General features: G+C 40.7%; 1 protein-coding gene across 1 annotated transcript in view; it reads right to left on the bottom strand.

The window, feature by feature from the left end:
• The window catches only part of LOC114456503 (leucine-rich repeat and fibronectin type-III domain-containing protein 5-like), a 194,928-nt gene that overhangs the window by 91,358 nt on the left and 89,543 nt on the right, over positions 1 to 14,027 (bottom strand). Inside the window, exon 2 of the mRNA XM_028438307.1 lies at positions 9,152 to 9,255. The gene's annotated coding sequence lies outside the window, so the exon portion shown is untranslated. The remainder of the gene's footprint in view (positions 1 to 9,151; positions 9,256 to 14,027) is intronic.

Here is a 14,027-nt window from a genome sequence, read left to right as displayed (position 1 = left end):
CTCCAGGCTTTCAGTGTAAATAATCGAGTATGGCTAGCCTCATATCCTGTGTCACACACGCCATTTTCTGCTTCTGCCTCAGGTAAGAGAACCACAGAGCAATAGATACAACGGCCATGAACTTTCACACATAAGTCACATATAATCTGAGTGTGTGCAATGTGATGAGGAAGTTATAGAGACTGATATTCTCTTGTTTTACGAAGAATAAAAATCATTTGGGGCAAAATTTTACAAACGAGAAGAAATAGCCTTTATACACCAGAACACACAACAAAATCAGAAGCTTGTCACTTTCAGTTTCTGTAAAACATGCTCTAATTCAAGCATTTACCCAAAAACAAATGTGTTCCTAAATTCAACATCAAATATAAACGACTGAAGCCTAAAGGCTTGAAAGTAAATGAGGAAGTGAGCTGCGTAATTTAGACTGTGATTAATGGCCCAATAGATAAACCCTCTCAGTGTAATAGTTTAGACAGACATACAAGACATGCAGAAAGGCACCGCTGCGTCACTGGAGCTGATAGGTTTCCACTTTATTCTATGTGTTAATTTCCACCGTGTGCCCTGTGGTGCGTGTCTGCTCCTTCTGAGCTGTGGTAGTTCGGTGCCCTCCACCAGATATACGCAGGGCTTCTATTTCTGGAGGATACCGGAGCACGACGCATCAATCAGCACAGAGCAAATGACGCTAAACAGGAAATTAAGCATGTATTCCGCAAAAAAATATCTATTTTATATAATATACTTTTCAAAATAAAACACTAAAGATTATATTTCAAGTAATTACATCACCAAAACGTCCTAATGTGTAAAAACAAAATCAAATTCACTATATTGTTTCCTCTCATACTGTAACTGCACTGTAAACTGCAGCATCTTTGATTTAGTTCATGTTTTACTGGTGCAGTTTTATCTCTTCTCTGTTGGCTGTTACAAATCCAGAGAGTCCAACCTTCTTGTTCTCCTTCGTTAGGAACACAGACCTGTTTATCTGTTTATTGCTGCGTTTAACACATACATTTAACGGCGTTGTCACGCAATTATATAAATATCGTGAGAACTGCTCTGTCTCGTGACGTCACAGTCGTCCAACCGCAGTGCACCGTGGCGCACTCCAAACGCAACCGGTGGGGATTACCACATGGCGGACAGCGGGGAGGTATCTAGTGGAAACCCCCAGTAAGAGGCCAAAATTTGCCCTTACTGAAGAAAAGTTTAATACCTGTGGTTTGTGGTTATCAGGGAGACAGAATCAGTGGAGAAATGTGGGTCAAAGAAAGAATCTTGATCAGTCACAGGTGTGACACATTGTGATTAATTACAGCTGCTTTGTGTCTTACAGCAGAACAGCTGGAACGTGAGACCAAAATGCTTTATGAAAGTCCACAGGGACACCATCTACAGTATACCTCCATACCATTGAACACCACTCACAACTCTTGTAATTAGGTCTGCATTGTCCTGTGACAGGTTATCAAGGAAGTGCTGTGATAGGATCAGATCTTCTCTAATCTCATTAGCTGGGTTTCCATTACAGATTTTTGCAAAATAAAAGCGATATTTCTAAATGTCGACAGAGTATAACGTGTTTTTATTGAACATTGAACATTGTTTTAAGCAGGAGCCTCGTACCTCCCATGAAATCTCATCCCGCGAGACTTCGCTGCAGAAGGACGGACGCTCAGAATCTCCTTATAACACTGTATTCCTTTGTTGTTTCACATCTAATGTGGCAGTAATAACTTTAAAGTATAATGTCCCGGTCTTCTCTTCTGTTTACACGTACCGTATTATGTTTTTCGGAGAGCAGTGGTCATGTGACCATGTACCTCATGTCATGTGACCAGGTACGTCACATTCTGTGGCATGTATTTGCGTAAAAAGTGTTCACATGGCGACACATTTTGATATGGAAACGTCTGAAGTAGAAAGCGTCGAAAACTATTTAGTGATATTTGACAGTTTTTTTTTAAATTCAGGTGTTTCCATTAACACTTTTTATTGTGCTATTTAGATTTTGCGCATTTCAAAGAGTCATGGAAACCCAGCTACTTATATACAACACTGAGAAGAAATCCACGGCTCTCCTCCTGATCCTGGCTAGTTCAGTCAGATCCCTCCCATCCGCTCACCACAAGCAGTGAATCAGTCAATTTTGACCAGTTCTCTTCTTCAGGGAAAAGAAAAACAGATGGTGCATCCATTTCAGCCATGTTTTGGAACCATGATCAAACTAGTACCCACTGTGCTCTAAACCCCAGCACAGTGTGTAGGCCTTGATCTTGAGTGGAAACTACATAAACCTTCAAACTCCACTATGTCGGTCTATTTCTAATCAATTGCATATTCTCTCCAGTGACATTAAAATTATGTTGGATACAAAACTGTTGGATTTGCACTTTATCGATATCCTACCATTGCTGCAAAAACAAACCTCCATTGCTTTCAGAAAAAAAAGCACCTTCTAAAATGTCCATCATTTAGAAACAGTATTAAAGCTGCAGTTTGTAGAACACTCTCTCCACTCCATTTTGAAATTGAAATTTAGCCTCCCTTATATATATTTTGTAAATGCTCTTAACAGCTCCCTCTGATACTAGTATGTGTGGCAGACCCTGCACAGTCACGGGGATCTGAGAGGACGCATAGTGGTCCGTTACTCCTGAACATGTTTGTGCCTTTAAATTGTTGCTTTTCCACATCGGTCTTCCTTTTTCTGCTTGATTTGCCTGTTTTGCTCCTGGTACATGAACGCGCCTGACTTCAGCGAATAGTAACATCCAAAACAGCTTATGAAGCACACATGTTAGTAGAAAGATCTCTGATTGGCTGACATCCAGCGTCACGCTCCTGTTTTTCTAAAGCTGATTTACAGGACCACGAGAAGGAGAAGAGATTCACTGTTTACTCAGAACACTTTGGATTACCAAAACATGCCAAAAAACTTACATACTGCAGCTTTAAAATGTCAAAAAGCACTCTTAGGTTTTACCTCAATAATAAATACATTTCCCACCAATAGACAGTGATCCGAAAACCACACTGGACATAAAACACAAGATTTAAGAATTTGTACATGATGTCTAAAACAATAAAATCTGTCCAACCTGAGTAGGGAAATCTGATTGGCCTTCGCATGAGCCCATGAGTGCTGTCTGCTGCCACCATGCTTGAAGCGCCACACAACTCATAGGTCTTGATAATATGCTATAACTTCCAACTGAGCATTCAGTGCCAGATGAAATTTGTCCAACTTACCCACAGTACAACTGAAATAACTTCCAAAAATCAAACAGTCTGTTGAAGCACAGGCTGCCAGTACTTGTGTTAATGCATCTTTAAAAAATACACTGTTCACTGGGGTTAACAGGAGATTAAACATTCAGCAGAGTCAAGGATAGATTGTTTATATCTAGTGATCACTTTCAGAAATCTCCCTTCTATGACTTCTTCAACCTCATAGGACAATGGCAGAAAGGACTTTGAGAAGAGAATTACCACTCCTGCACTCGCTGTGCTCTAGTGACTAAAAACTAGGGATCTCAGTTAACAACCATTCACACGTTTAGATCTGAGCGTACGACATGCGTTCGACCATATTCATGCAAGCTGTGGTATTCATCAGTTCTGATGTGAACGTACAGATCAGATCTCACGTCAGGTCTGGCCTCGTGTACGCAAGTCTGTGTTTGGATTTGTGGTTGAACACAGTAAAAATCTGTCTTAGACTGGAAGTTGTCATATACAAAATGGTAAAACCAAATTAATTTTTTTTGGAAATAAAATGAATTTGAAAAAATCCTTTGCTATTACTTTTTTGGTTTTTCTTCAATAAACTCACTGACAAACCCTGCTACCTGGCAGGAGTGCATAGGTTCAACAGTGCGCAACTTGCACACAGATGACAGAAGCACTGCTTTGGAGCTGTGTTGGACCAATGGGAGAATGCTGCTGTATACCTATAGTGTGTGATGTTATTTTAACCTGTTTTACACAACATTGCATTGATGAATGGAGCGATGTCTGATGTACCAGTGCAGCGTTAAGAGCCAAAGCCGAATCGGTGGCAGGACAGCCTCCCCTGAGGCATTTGTTAATTTATTTTAATGTGATATTATATTGTTCCAGCATGTGGACAACTGAGACCGATATAAACATTAAAGTTCTGTGTGTCTCTCCAGGATCTCTGCTGTGAAGTTTTACGCAGTGCACACAGGGGGGCAGACGTCAACTATGGGTGCCTTTATATGGTGGCCGACAGGGACAAATGTGCAGCAAACACAGGAATTCTGAAAAAACTTCCTGTTTTCACACAGTAAAAAAGCACATCTTTGTTTTGCTCCACCTCAGATGTGAGGATTTTCTTTCTTTTCTTGCCAGTGTTTGTTTGACCTCAGTGGGCGGGGCCAAGAACCAGAAAGACTTAAGGGTGTAACATGTTAATGATGATGAAATTCAGCCGCCAGATTTATCCAACCTGATCATTTGTATGCTGGGATTGGTCAAATACAAAAGTTGTACGACCAAATGTGAACTTGGTTAATAAATGAGGGCCAATGTCTCCATCCCACTACCTCCTCTACACATTATCAATGTTACTATGTGTATACTGAGCAAAAGCAATGTCAATATTGTTTGTTTTTAAAAGCTCATAATATGTTGCTGTCCTTTTAACATTTCAATTCCCCATTCAATGAGTACATTCTAAAACTAATCATTATGATTTAATGTTCATTACTGAACGTTAAAAGCTTCATACACAGCTGTGGTGAGGAGGTGGGTTAAAAACAAGGTGAGCAACTATGATTGGCTAAGGTGGTGTCATGTTTCATAGTAGCCAATCAGAGCCAGTGTTTTTACACATGTGCCAGCACGCACACGCACGCACACACACACACACACACACACACTGCAGCAGAGATGGTGAGCGTGGAGCAGTATGATAAAAAGTTGTCATTTTTAAGGTTGTGATACAAACACTACTTTGAATTAATTGCTGTCAAAGACAACAACGTACATGTGAAGTGTTCATTATATCCAGGAGTGAAGACTTTGTCCACATCCGTTGTAAGCAACTCAAATTTAATGAAGCGCCTCACAACGACACACGCATCTTAAAAAATCTGAATTATTTGACATATAGCAACTTTTTTTTATTTTTAACAGTAACGCAAATAGTTACTTTCCTTGGTAATGAGTTATTTTTATTATAGAGTAATTCAGTTGGTGAGTAACTATAAATAATTACTTTTTTAAAGGAACGTTCCCAACACTGAAAATAAATAATGAAAGCTAAACTTTCTGCACCAGTTTCTTGAGGCGATAGATCTCTGTTTTTTCCAACCCTTCACGACCTCTATTTCCCATCAGCCATCTGGCTGACACAACAAACAAAGAGCAATTTGAGAAGAAAAAAAAATCTACATTTTCCTTTTCTCTTTCATTGACTGAAGAATGCTGCGTATCTGCTCCAGGCTGTAGCCATTTTCCTTCTGGCCATCATGAAGGGTTGAATCTGAAGAAGATTCCAACTCACTACCTGATGTAGATAACTCATCAACAAACATTTAGTACATCTGCTTTTCCCAGTGCCACCATCTTTTCTTTTTTATCTTCTTTATTGGGTTTTCGCTTTGCTTTTGAAACTTTTAGAATCATCTGTCACATTTTTTTTATCACCTTCAGATTTTAAACCATCCATCTATATCCCTTCCTGCTCCACATCCCTATCTCCACTGGTCTGACTGACCATACTGGTTTGACCATACTATGGAGGAGCTTCTGCAGAGGTGCTAGGAGTCTCTCCATGTGGTTCCTGGGTCCCTGTCCCCACCTGCTCCTGCTTTTGCTCCGCCCCTGCCTGATTCCCACTTCCTCCCTCCTCTACAGCCTGGACATCCTCTTCCTCTGGTTCCCGAGTCCAAAACATTTCATTACATCTGACGTAGCAAAGACAGTATGACAGAAACCCTCAACATTAAACTTCATTACTACATCCATTTTATTATTAACATCTACAGTATCATGAGCACTAAAGACACCACATGCTTCAATTGAGGGGATTTACACCCTGAGTAAATCTTCTTCATGTCAGACTGAAGCGTGACAGGTCTTTCAGAAAAACCTCTTCACTACTGAACGGCGGCACGTTAGACACAATGATCTTCTGAGCAGTATTCAAACTTCAGCCTCGTGAGAATCTGCTCTGAATGAGGATCAACATTAACACCAGCCAGCTCACTCCCTCCTTCCTGCTAATCGTCACTAACGTCCTTCACCTCACCCTGTAACACAGTGGGACACCCTTTACCCCGTGTGTCCCCCAGTGCTCCGAGCTCTCTCTCTGTGACTCTTTACAAACGGTAGCAGTCAGTGCTTCCTAAGTGACACCCGGTGTGTGTGCACCCCACCACGCTACCACCTCATCATCACTGTTGTGTGGCTGGGGTTGATCCTTTCACAGCGGACAAGATGGCGCTCCTCTCCGCAACTGAAGCACTTTAAATTATCCAATGCGGAACTTCATCACAATATTAATATTACAGCCCAGTGGGATCAGCTCGATTGGCAAGACCAGCTGGCTGTGCTGAGACAGCTATTTCTTCAGCAGATTGTTCTTCAAAAACAGTGGAACATTGAAAACAATAACTTTTTTAGCAGGATTACCTAAAGGCAGCACTGGAGTCAAAGCGACGTGGATCACCACGCCTCTTTCCACCAGCTGATCGGACTTCTCCATGCTTTCAATGAAAAACGTTCATGTGGGAGCTAGCCGCACACCTCCACGGAGACACCCCGTGTCGGTAGATCAGTTTGTCCAAACCGGGGATGCTCCGCCCCGCACTGCTCACCTGAGCAGCCGCACCGACGGCCGCCAAACAAAAGCCAAAAAACTTGCTCCGAAAAACCGAGGTAATACAAAACAAACACATAAGGTGACGAAAAACTCAAAAAAGGAGAAAGAAAATGTAAATTCACAAACTCCAACAAATGCTCCCAGCTAGGGCTGGGCAATACATCGAGATTCAAGTTTTCTATTTTGGCGATATGAAAAATGGCAATATCGCCTATATCAAGATACATCTATATTTTTTTTCAGACTGTTTTTATTTATACAAGCCCACATTACAAATCACATCATACAAGTATTTGATATTATTCATAAAGTACAGTCAAACAGTGTCCTTTACAATTTTTCCATATTTCTGAGATCTTATTTTGTAATAAAATTTTAGTTTTAACTGCTTTCGTTACTTCTCAGAATAGCATGAAAAGCAGTTCACACTACAGAACTCACTCACACATGCTGTCTCTTATAGGTGAAAAACCCAAAAGTGTCACATATTGTACAGCTGTTTGTTAATAAATGTGCTTGTGTGGCATTTTTCACCAAGATATTTAACCGAGAATCGTCTTTCTGGTCAGACTTTGAGTTAAAAATATCAAGATTAATATCGTATGTTGACATTTTTGAGAAAAGATATCGAGATATGAGTTTCATGAGTCCAGATCACCCAGCCCTACTCCCAGCACACCTCCACTCACGCCTACCGTGTCCACTCAGAGAGAGAGAGAGAGAATGACTAACTTTAACAGCTTCTGGCGTTTGTCCGGTGAATTTGACTTTTTACTCATGAATGAATTATCTTTTCACCATCTACTTTCTCTCTGTTCTCTCACATCATTCATCTCAAAGTCCAGAGGGAATAGCTGAAGAACCTGGGCAAGGTGTGGGCTGTCAATGGGTCTTTCAAGCAATATCCCCTCACCACACTAACACCCCCAGGATCATGGAAGTCTTTCAATATTCAAGTAGAGGAAGAGCTTATACATTGGAACCTAATAAGAGACATAGTTCAAGGATACAGAAAGGATTTTAGAAAGGGTGTGTATCTATTCTAAAAAACAAGCAAGATTTCAAATAAAGGAGCAAAACCATTGATGAAAAAATATTAGGGAAAGTTTGGTATTAAAGTCCAATTTAGCAGACGTATGCTCAATATGCAAAGGGTACTTCATGTTCTAAAGAAACAACAGCTTTGGCCTTAGGTTTGCCTTGTATGAATATGTATGAATTGTGCATGAATGTTAGTGGTGGTCAGAGGGGCCCGTAGGCGTCAGTATGCCCAAGGGCAGCTAGGTGGTGTAGCATACCAACACCAGTATGATGGGTGTGAATGAATAATGGTTTCAGTAACACGCTTTGAGTCTTATCAAAAAAAGTGCTCTGTGAATCCAAGCCTTTATCATTTATTATTATCTGTGTACCCACGTTACTGAATAAGACTGTAACAGACTGCTGCTGATCTCTTCTTCTTCTTCTTCTTCTTCTTCTTCTTCTTCTTCTCTTGTCCCTGAAGTTCATACCTTCCCATCCCTGAAGGGAGGACATATGAAGGGAGGTGGTGCATCCCCTCCTCTCTCACTCTGAACATGCTCACCACAGGATGAGTGACAGGAGTTGAGAAAAATATGAACCCAGTGACCCAAAACACAACCACTGTGCTATATATAATTCAGCAGACCTGGGGACTATATATATTATATATATATTTATATGGAGTCAATACTTAAATGTATGTGTTTGATTAGATAAATGAACTATTTTAGTAAGCCATTTCCAACAAATGTGCAATTTAAAGCAGAACTAAGTAACTTTTTCACCTTAATCAATCCTTCTTGTGTTTATGGGGTGATTGGGGGGTCTTTCAGGAGCCTCGTAACGCCTGTAAAATCTCATCCCGCGAGACTTTGTTGCAAAAAGACGGACGCTCAGAACCTTCCTTTGTAGTTTCTAATGCAGTAATAATTTTAAAGTATAATGCTTATAAACGTCCTTCTTCTGTTTACACGTACCGCGTCATGTTTTCTCTGAGAGCAGTGGTCATGTGACCAGGTACGTCACGTTACATAACGTGTATTTGCAAAAAAAGAAAAAGTGTTTGTATAGCGCTTTTGCGACACATTTTAACATCAAAATGTCTGAAATACCTCCTTGTGAAAGCATCAAAACGTTTTAGAGATATTTGAGTGTTTTTTTTCAAATGTCGGGTGTTTTCATTACCAGTTTTTATTGTGCTATTTAGATTCTGGGCATTTCAAAGGGTAATGGAAACACAGCCAGTGATAGAAACATATGTCTTACCTTTGAAGAGATACTAGCGGACGACTCTTTTCTGCAGGATTTACATGTTACTGCTGCTACAACACCATGGATGATAGTGGAGGTCAAAACCTTTTCTTCTATCACTAGAACAGAAAAAATAAAGAAATGGTTGAGTACCACAGCACAGTCTTATGTCCTGTTTAGTGTTTATACATGTTTTAACAAATGCTTACACAACAGCTGTTAATATGTAAGTGTAAAAGGTCATGCTGGAGTGCAGTTAAAGCGTGTTGAGCTCTGAAACCTTAGTTTACTTAAACATCAAACTAATAAATAATAAAGCGGCTGGCTGACCTTTACCTGAGAACAGAATTACAGCTGCTGGGAATGAGTGTACAATGGAGGGCACAGTTAGAAGCTCAAGTACCAGTGTGTAATCCTCCTAAACAGGAAATCAGCCTCACATGCGGCTGCTACTGGATATCAATGACTCGAACAACCCCGGCCATTGATCCAAAGATATCCCTCTTCCTTCCTCCCCTCATCCTCACCCTGGTTCCCTTCATCCCGTGCCTTTTTTTTCCTCTTGTGCTCATTACCACATTTTCCACATTCATGCTTGATTTCCTTGCCCAATCATTGATTCCCCTAACTCTTGCCTCTTTCGTCCAAAGATAGAGCACACAGCTAAAACAAAGGCTGCTTCTGTAATGGCTGGCCAGCAGGATGGAGGGAAGGAAGATGGGAGGGAGAGAAGGATCAGGAATGGGAAGAATGAGGGCAAAGAGTATAGTGTAAGAGGAGGCAAGTGCAAAGCAGCCAAATGCAAACAGAGAAGAAAGACAGGTTTGAGATATGGAGGCGAAGAAAGAATGTAGAGGTAAAAAATCACACAAGGAAAAGGGGCGAACGTGACTAAAAAAGAATGGTGGAAGGTGAAGGACAGAGATGATAGGTTTAGAAAAAGATATAGAGATTGCTCTCATATTAATAGTGCAGTGGTGTCTGGTAACACACGCACACACACACACACACAATCAGTACTTAGCTGCACAGTGCAGGGATTATAGATTTGGATTCACCGATTTGAATTCATTGACGTCGCTATCATTACTGAAAATTGATAAAACTTCACCTCCAATTATAATAAAATAAATCCTGTCAGTAAAAGTGATTGATTGGCATTAATCTGCACAACAACACCCTAAACTACATGCATAGACATCAGCTTCATTCATTCTAATAAGGGGTACAAACCCCAGGGAATCAGGACTGCAGGTCTTCAGCGTATCACAATGCGCCCAAAATTGATTTAGCACGTTTCCTTTGATAAATATGTAATGTAGGCGGGTTTCACAAGTGCCACAAAAAACGGGAAATGCAAATAAATGAATGCAGTGGACGCAAAGCAATTAATCAAATCTGAAACTGTTTGCAGTGACTGTTTCTGCGCTGAAAATAGTACGACTCACAGACAGGTGCAAACTCACACACAGAGATCATGGCTGCAGTAAATGTTGACACAGAGCACAGCAGAGGTGGAAAAAGGCTCCACTTAACCTTTCTAGTATAAGAAAATAATTGAAATAAAACAATAGTCACTGAGTAAAGTGTGTGTGAGGAGGAGAAACAGCTGGAGTGTGGTGATGCTGTGGTGCAGAGGATGGTGTGCACGGAGATCCATAGTTGTCACTCTAGATGCACCTGAGCTGTGTCTATGCTTCTCTCCATGTTTTGACTCAAACTCTCGTGTTGCGCTGATGGCAAGGAGCGTCAGATCAGAATCAGCTGATCAGCAGCGATGGCACAAGGTTCACATCTGAGAGTGTGGTGACACAACGCTACTCAGGAGCTCAGACCTGCTGGATGATGTTTTCCATAGATCGATAAGAGCAAAGTTACAGTCCTGACGGAGCAGACACACTAAATTAGGGTGAAAAAATAACATTAGGTTTTAAAGTTTATTAAACAGCATTTTTAACTGTTTATTTTCTACATTATTGAATGTTTGTGCAGCAGACAGAGAAGTCCATCTGCCTCCAATTACCTTCCTCAAATGTTATTTTGTGCTTCTGTGCACTCTCCTCTCCACGTTAAAGAAACAAAATGTTCATTTAAATTGGATGGTCTCCACCAATTTGCGCCGCAATCTTAGTGAATTCCCCACAGCAGGTGAAGAAACAGCGCCACCAAAGGATTTAGCAACCCACCTGGTTGTTTACTGCCCTTTATTTCTGATCTTAGTGAATTGGCCCCACAGAGTCTACTGCTGCTGTCTCTCCATTCAGGAAATCGTGTTGACGTTCTTTTTCTGTGCCTTCTTGTAGTTGTTAGTTGTTTTAGGAAGCAAGTCATCAACGTGGTGCCATAATCCACTCACAAATGTCATCTTCTGTAAACACTTTATCCTTTTAAGGTCACCGCGATTGGCTGGTGCTTATTGCCGCTCACATTGGACGCATGGTCCTGTACACCCTGAGAGGGTCCCAGTCTGTCACAGGACCAACACATCGAGACAGACAGCTATATACATGTTTATTCACTGTTCACCATTTCAAAATATTTTTTATGCCTTTATTTTCAGCTTGGGATTTTTATGAATTCAATCAATTTTCTTAGACATTTATTTTAAAAGAAAAAAAGCTTTCTGCTTGTCTATTGGCTCTTTCCCCCCCTTTATAGTTGTCTTATTGGGTAGTCTTACAAACAGATATTCTTAGACTTTAAGGGCATATCTAAATACCAAATTGAACATAAATTTGAAATATTTTAACACTCAGAAATCAGCAAGCCATCCTCTGCAACTTCTGCTTGGAGGCGTATACGGTAGCTGGATGTGCGACGGGATGGCTATTGTGCATTTTGTCTGTCGCTCTCACTGAAGACATCAGCACAATCTTTGAAGACACGCTCCAAGTCCTCCAATAGTGCAAAATACGCCATGGCACGTGCATTTCAACTTTTCTTTCTTGTCCTGTCAAAGCTGTGTTTTAAAACACCAATTATTCAAATTGTGTACTCAATAATTGAGAACTTTTATTAATGAGAGGAAACAGAGAATGTGTGTGGTTTGACATTGCTGAACACTGTGACACTAACACATTTATGAACCCAATCAAGGCAAGGCAAATTTATTTGTATAGCGCATTTCATACACAGGGCAATTCAATGTACTTTACATGATGAAAAAGTACAACAGACAACAGCTTAAAGAGGCAGTATTATGAAAATAATCACTTCATAATGGTTTTGCTACACTGATATTGATTCCTTTAGCCTCATTCAGAGGCCAAAGTTGAGAAAAGTTCTGTTTTGTCCCTTTTTTGCTATTCCACATTTTGTAAAATTTCAGCTGCAAATGGTTGGGTTGGATTTTTCCCCAATAATACGTCATAACGTAGAAACTCCTCCTCCTGACATTCCTCGCTCCTCTTACCATGCTAATGTGAGCTCTTCCTTTTCAAACTAGCTCACAGGCAGGCTTGGGGAGTAACGGATATACATTTTTTAACTGTAATCCGTTACAATATATTAAAAAAAACACACATTGCGAGGCTTCACTACAGTTCACCACAACAAATGACCACATGAAACCAACGTGCTGTCTGCATGGCTGCGTGTGTGCGTGTCGCCATGAACCCAGAGCTTTCACTGCATGGAAACTCATTTTTCATTTAAACCTAAAAAAGGAAACAATATCACGGAACAATGTGAGTGATTTCTGCCTGCTGTCGTCATCCACGTCCAGTGTCCACTGAACCCTAAGTTACTCCCAGTGGTTGACTAGCACTGTCCATAGGTGGGTGAATGAGCTCATTGCAAAGTGCTTTGAGACTACTTCAGTGTCGGGATAAAGCGCTATATAAATCTATTTACCGTAAAACAGTATGACATAACTAGTATGGGGTGGGATTGGACTGTAGCTGCTGAAGTTATTCCACAAAAAGCTTAATCACCCAGTTTATATCGTAACATCTGTATGGACGTTGTAAAGAAACATGTTTCTTTTACTTTCTGTCCTCAATGCGACCTTTCTTTGCTGTCGTCTGTTGTGACGCTGTCCTCAACTTCTTTGCTCTGAGACGCAATGTTAGAGTCGGCTCTTGTTTCTTTATTCTTTCTGTTTAGTAACTGTTGGTTGCTGCAGCCTCCACCATTCCCCAAGCGATTTAACTGAGAAAGAAAAAGCAGCTTTGTAACGGCAGCACTGTGCTATATACGTATGCATCGAGTAAACAGAGATGAGTAAGACTAATTGGAGCTGCATTATGCTCAACTGAAGCCCACTCAGTAGTGATAGAGTGCGGTATGGATGCTCACACAGCATCTCGTTCAGCCACTGTTGTACTACAGAGGGCACTTATATAAGTGAGGTGTGGTCAGTCAGTAGTGGTTACACAACCCAGAGTGTATGACTACATATTTCACCTGGCTGCAATAAAAACATTAAAGCATTATTTTTCTATACCTCCCTCAAACATTTTTTTTTTGGCCTTGTAAATATGTTAAACGTGAGCAATGATATTGCATCTTGTTCCTTATAAACGTACAAAAGCCAGTGTGTGTCCACATACATAGATAAGAGGTCTCTAAAATCAAAAACCTGCAGGTAGGTCACTGTATTTACACTAAATTAATGCTGCCACTTCTTTTACATGGTTGACAACGACCTTGGATGGACCTTATTATTTCTCGCCGTTATAACTGCACAACGTCTCCTTTAATTCTCACAGACAACCAGGCCCTTGACAGTGATCTTCCAGGAACAGGGACATTGGGAAACCAAGTCATTGTTCATGATTCATAGCTGCAGTTTGTTTATATTTTACATCTCTGGGACTGCAACTCACTCTTCCCCCCCCCCCCCCCTTGTGTCTAGCACTTTCTCTCTGCCTCACTATATATCCATCTATCT

The sequence above is a fragment of the Gouania willdenowi genome, chromosome 22 (assembly GCF_900634775.1).
Source record: "Gouania willdenowi chromosome 22, fGouWil2.1, whole genome shotgun sequence".
Taxonomy (NCBI): Eukaryota; Metazoa; Chordata; class Actinopteri; order Blenniiformes; family Gobiesocidae; genus Gouania; species Gouania willdenowi.
This window is presented reverse-complemented; position numbering and strand designations above follow the sequence as displayed.